Raw genomic sequence first — 6,578 nt, forward strand, 5'->3', positions numbered from 1 at the left:
CTTCCCAATTCTAAGAATGATGTTGTAGAAAATTATACATTTTTGGGACATATTTGCACAAAACCCCGGCTAACTCTCCGTTATAGCAGCGTTGCCATAGTGACCCACCCACTAAAGCGCTCTGTTATAGCAGCGTTGCCATAGTGACCCACCCACTATAACAACGTGAAGCCTGCTATAGCATCTTGCATCAAGATAGAACCTTGTAAATCCGCCCAAATCCCCTATTCCAAAACACACCTTCAAATCTTGACATTCCAAACTTACTCCTTCATGCCAAATCCAATACCGAGAGTTCTAATCACCCAATTTCAATTTCAAAAGGCCTTACAGATTTACTAATGTCATAGCTAATATAAAATGTGATCCAACCTCAGGCATATCACCCTGCCCATTCTCATAATTCCATTGAGCTCTTACTCAGATTTGTGTAAGACTGGCCTAGTCTAGAATTTTTAAGTCGCTATATAAGATGTTTTATGTCCTAATTCTTTCACCATCGGTCTATACATAATGTCATGAAGGGGTCGTTACAAAATTTGTTTTTGATGTGTTGAGATGCGCGACATGCTTCTCGAGGTGGTTGGGAGAGATTTACGTTAGTTTTCCCTAATTTTGGAGCTTTTATGTTGAAAGGGTTTACCTCGGTCAACAATATTGGTAAGAGGATTTGGATGTGATTTTCATCAGCATTGTTAGCTTCGAAACAATAAATTTTCTATAGAATGACCTTTCGTTCAGATGCCAAGGTGATCGAGATGATTTTGAGGTGTTTTGTGAAATGCTTGTTTTGGTTGTTTTTGTGATGGTTGACTAGGGTATTTTTTTGTCGATACAGCCTCCCTTGGTCATTTTGTAAAACCTTAGATTTGAAAACAAGGAAAAATTTCAGATTTTCTTAGTTGGTGTCTGTACCAACAGACCGTAGGTCCTCTTACGGGCCTTAGGTGGGAGTCGTAAGTGGAGGGGTAGATATTTTTCAAGAGTGAAGTTATAGTACCCTTTATACGGTTCCTCAGGACGGTCCGTCGTTCAATGTACGAGTCGTAGGTAGGTCTCGAAGATGAGTCCTAGAATTAGTGAAATTTTGAGCGCCATAGTTTGGACCTACGATTGGGATGTATGGTTCGTAAGTGGACCTAAGGACCGTACATGGGTCCCATCATTGACGGTCCAACTCTAAGTCTCTGAACCCCTACCCACGGTTGACCGAGACGGTCCGTAGTTGGACCTACGGACCGTAGGTCCAATCGTCAGTAAAGGTCTGACATTGTTATTTTAAGGGCTTTTAGGTCTTTTCCTAATTATTCTAACCCAATACTATATCTTTTTACCCTCTACCCGGGCCCTATATAAACATTTCTAACCCCCAAATTACCCTATTAAACTCATTCTCCTAAATTCCTAAAAGCTTACCAAGTTCTTCCTCCCAAATCCTCTCTAGTCTAAGGAAGAAGAAGAAGAAGGGCTAGGGTTCCATCCAAACCTCCGAATTCTCCATTTTCTTGGGCTTATGTGTGCATTCACCCATGGAGTTCTTTCCTCCATCGGGTTCCCAAAGATTTCAAGTCTTCACTTTATTTCTCCAATTGTCAAAAATTAGGGCTCACTTCAAAAAATGTGGTTTCTTCCAATTATGATTTATTTTGATCAATTAAGTCTTCTAATGCATTAATTGATATTAATCTATGGTAATTAGTTGAAACTAAACTTGCCCATGCTTCAATTATTCTTTTCAACCATGTTCTTATGACAAACCAACGAACTAGGAGATTACAGAGATATGTATGCTTTTATAAAGTTGGTTTAAATGAGTTAAGGTTGCTTTGAGAGTAAAGCATCCATGTTGTTATTCTGAAAGGTTATTCTCATACGAAGGATTCATAGGGTTGAAATATTTTCTCAACTAACTTTGAATCAAGAATTAGGAGCTATTCTAATGAACTCTAGCTTGGATTGACTACTTGATGTGGCCTTCCATGATTATAAGACAAGAGGCGATTACCCATATCCCAAATGCTAAGAAAAGTTAAGACTAATAACTTTTCCATGGGGTTTATGCTTAGCACTAAGTGGACAAGTGACGATTACCCATGTCCCATAACTATGTACCACCATAGGTTTGTCTTAGATAAGCATTAGCTGATGGATCCACTTTAGCTCACTTTAGCTCAAGTTTATGGTTCTTACCTTGGCAAATAAGGACAACTCTTTTCGGTGTGGGATAGACACCAGATTCCATGTTAAAGCTCACATGATCTATGTAGGTTAATGGCGAACTACCCACAATAATGAACTAAGGTTACTTCTAAAAGTATCTCAAATATGTTTTAAAGATGTTTAGATTGCATTGACCATGATTATGACTATGTCTTCTAACATGTTATTTACTATTTATCTTGGTCATTGCATGTCATATAAAGTCTTTTTAGCATGATTTTATAACTCTTATGCATTGCTATCATACTTAGTACATTCCATGTACTAACGCATACTCTTGCCTACATTGTTTCACTAATGTAGGGTCCGAAGCTTCCATTCAGCACACTTGTGACTAGTTGATACCTTTCTAGCTTTTGACGATTGGTGAGCTCTCATGTTCCGAGGACCGAGACTCCTTATTGCTTTATGTCTTTTATTTTTGGATGTTATAGGTGATGTATGGGTTACGTCCCAATCACTCTTTTGATGTAATAGATGACTTTAAGACTTATGTTAGACTTTCGCTACTTTTTGTTAACTCTTTATGATTTAAAAATGTCTTTTGGAACTCTTTAAATTCTATTATCTTGTATGATGTATGTTAAGTGGCTTGTGTAGGGTCTCTTGGGATCTTATATGTCATGTCACGTCTAGGGTGTACTTTGGGTCGTTACACATTTCATTGATTTCGTTGAGTCTAAAATATGTTATTTCAATGTAATAGCATATTTCATTTGCATCCACAGGAATCTAAATATATCTCGAGGAATCATTCAAAAAAAATTCTAACCTGCCTTTTGGCTGATGCCAAAGCTGTTGGTGTGACCACTTTTCCAGTCTCCATACTGATTTTGTGGTAGCCATTTTTATGGCCTTCAGACCATTTTTTTATAGTTGGCCAATTATGGCATGTTAACAATGAAGGAAAGACTGCGAAAGAGAGAATATGAGAGGAAAGATCGATAAGTTTTTTATTGAAACAAACTAGTGTATATGTATCCTTACACTGCTAACTTAGGCTAATTCTAAGTTTCTTGAGTCCAACAAACTCTAATGACCCAAACAACTCAACAGATAAGAATCCCATAACAATAGGAACTTTATTAACCAAATACTAAATCTAAATAGTAAAAAGACACTAAACAGTAAAATACTCTTAACAATTCCTCCATTAAACTGAATATATGAGCATCAACTTACATTAGACTTGAAGCAAACTCCTAATAGTTCTCGCAACTTCAGGAAAGCATCCAGCTTGAGAGGTTTAGTCATCACATCGGCCAATTATTCATGTGTAGCACCATAAACAAGTTCCACAATGCCCCTTTTTGTCAGTTATCGTAGGAGGTGAAAACGTGCATCTATGTGCTTGCTACGACCATGCATAACTATATTCTTCAAAAGCTTAATTGTAGAACTATTATCACAACGAATAGTAGATGTCTTGCCTTGATTAGGATCAAGCTTTTCCAAAACTCTCTTCAACCAAACTACTTGGCATACACATGAGGTAGCAGCAATAAACTCTACCTCTATAGTAGATAAACTCACAATTGGTTGTTTTTTTGAAGACCAAGATACTGCCCATGAGCTCAATAGAAACACATAGCCTGATGTGTTCTTCGTGTTTCCCAAATCTCCAGCATAATCATTGTTTGTGTAAGCAACAAGTTCATTGTCACAACCTTTTTTGCGCACGCGGCGAAAGGGTTTTTCCAATTTAAGTGACGTTATTTATTAGAAATTATTTTTATCTTTTCAGAGTCGCCACTTGGAATTGAGTTATGGTGTTCCAAGTCACCTTTTTGTTTAATCCCTAATCAAAAGGAAATGACACTTTGTATGGTCTGCGAATTAAATTCGGGTAAGGAATTCTGTTGACCGAGGGAAAGGTATTAGGCATCCCTCGAGTCCCGTGATTCTAGCACGGTCGGTTTTATAGACTTATATTTATTTTAAATATTTTTGGATATATTTTATATGCTACAGTTAAGCTCATATTTATATTGTTGAACTTTTATTTGGTCTCGACCTAGATACGTAACCGCATTCTTGGTCTTGACGTTTAGAGACATAATTGTCTTCTTTGCATCGCACCTAGTAATTTTATCTATGTCTTATGTTAAATTAATGAAAGTTAATTATATTTTTGGACAAGGTGTGTCACCGCATCCTTGAATTTTTTTTTTATGTCTCAAGAAAGATGTGTAACTACATTCTTAATTGAAACCGACTTTTGAAACGGATCATATATTTTAATATTTTACCTATTACTAGAAAGTTTAAATGTATTATTAGTGATTAAACTACCTCTACTATTTATATTTACAAACAATATTTACTTAATAAAAGTCTAAAATCTTAAATAAATATAAAGTTATTTCATATTAAAATTCAACATAGATGCATTTATATTTTCAGTATATTCACAACTCAAGACAAAAAATATTAAAAAATAAAAATTGTGTAAACTCTTCATTTCTTAATTTTTCTAGAATGAACATTTTTAATTTTAAATGAAGTTGACTAAACAAACTATTAGAATAATTTTTTTAGGTATTTGATAAATTTTGGTTGGATGCAAGAGATAATTAATAATAGCATATGGTACAAGATAAAAATCAATGAGATTAAACACACATAAAATTCGAGCAACTTCATAACATTGAAATCAAGTATTATATAATCATGAAAATCAAATTATACAATAAAAATTAAATGGTACCTCTTGCGAAAATTCAATTCACGAAAAGGAAACAATCCTAATAAGGAATCACAAACTCGAAACCACGAAAGTGAAACTCGACCTCAACTTTTGTTTGTGAGTGAAAGAAAAATATAAATAAAATGTGAGTATGTTTGTTGATTTTTCCTTCTTCTTTTTTTCCGTATATGTGTGGTGTTTTTTTAGTGTGTATGTAAAGGTGAGGGTAGTGGTTTGTTTTTTTCTTTTTCTTGTTTGCTGATTGTTTTTTGCTTTTTGGTAGTCTAGGATTCTTGTAGTCTTGCTGATGTTGTAGTATATGTAGTAGTAGTATGTGTGTGTGTGTGTCGTGTATGTAGAGGTGTGTAGTGTTGTGTTGTTGTGTTAATGGGTAGAGGTGTGAGGGATGTGTTGGATAGTGGAGGAAAATGGGTAGTGTAGGATATTTTTATTTTTTTTGTAATTAAATATGTAAAATATAAAAATATAAAAATCTTAATTAACTATTTTAAATTACTAAAAAGAAAATTATAAGAAAAGTTAAATAGTTAATCGAAAAATATAATTAAGAAACACTAGCGTATTTATTAAATCTAAATTAAAAGAAAATATATAGTTTTTTGTAGTTTTCAAATCTTTTAAAATAAACTTACTAAAATACGATGAAAAATATAATATTTAAAGTAGACCTAGAAGAAATATCTAAGGAATAAAAATGGTGTAAAATCTTATGTTCGGTCAAAAATTACGTGTCTATAGTTTGCCCCTCTTTGACCGGAAACACAAAGTGTTTTCAAACAAAGAAGTAGATAAAGTGACAAGTTTTGACCTAACTCCTATTCGAAAGAAAAATATGCGACCGAGTCCTTGTTTTGGAGGTCGGTATTTTTATTTTTGCATTTTGAGATTCTGACCTTCGGAGGTCGGTATTTTTATTTTTGTAATGTTGAAATTCTAACCTCCGAAGGTCGGTATTTTTATTTTTGTAATGTTGAAATTCTGACCTCCGGAGGTCGGTATTTTTATTTTTGTAATGTTGAAATTCCGACCTCCGGAGGTCGATATTTTTATTTTTGTATTTTTGAAATTCTAACCTCCGGAGGTCGGTATTTTTATTTTTGTAATGTTGAAATTCTGACCTCTGGAGGTCGGCATTTTTATTTTTGTAATGTTGAAATTATGAACTCCGGAGGTCAATATTTTATATTTGTAATGTTGAAATTCTGACCTCCGGAGGTCGGTATTTTTATTTTTGTAATGTTGAAATTCTGACCTCCGGAAGTCGGTATTTTTATTTTTTATATTTTTGAAATTCTGACCTCCAGAGGTCGGTATTTTTATTTTTGTAATGTTAAAATTCTGACCTCCGGAGGTCGGTATTTTTATTTTTGTATTTTTTAAATTCTAAGCTTCGGAGGTCAGAATTTCAACATTACAAAAATAAAAATACCGACCTCCGGAGGTCGATATTTTTATTTTTGTATTTTTGAAATTCTAACCTCCGGAGGTCGGTATTTTTATTTTTGTAATGTTGAAATTCTGACCTCCGGAGGTCGGTATTTTTATTTTTGTAATGTTGAAATTCTGAACTCCGGAGGTCGGTATTTTTATTTTTGTAATGTTGAAATTCTGACCTCCGGAGGTCGGTATTTTTATTTTTGTAATGTTGAAA

Source organism: Solanum verrucosum, unplaced genomic scaffold (genome assembly GCF_900185275.1).
Source record: "Solanum verrucosum unplaced genomic scaffold, falcon-dt-bn FXZP01000248.1, whole genome shotgun sequence".
Taxonomy (NCBI): domain Eukaryota; kingdom Viridiplantae; phylum Streptophyta; class Magnoliopsida; order Solanales; family Solanaceae; genus Solanum; species Solanum verrucosum.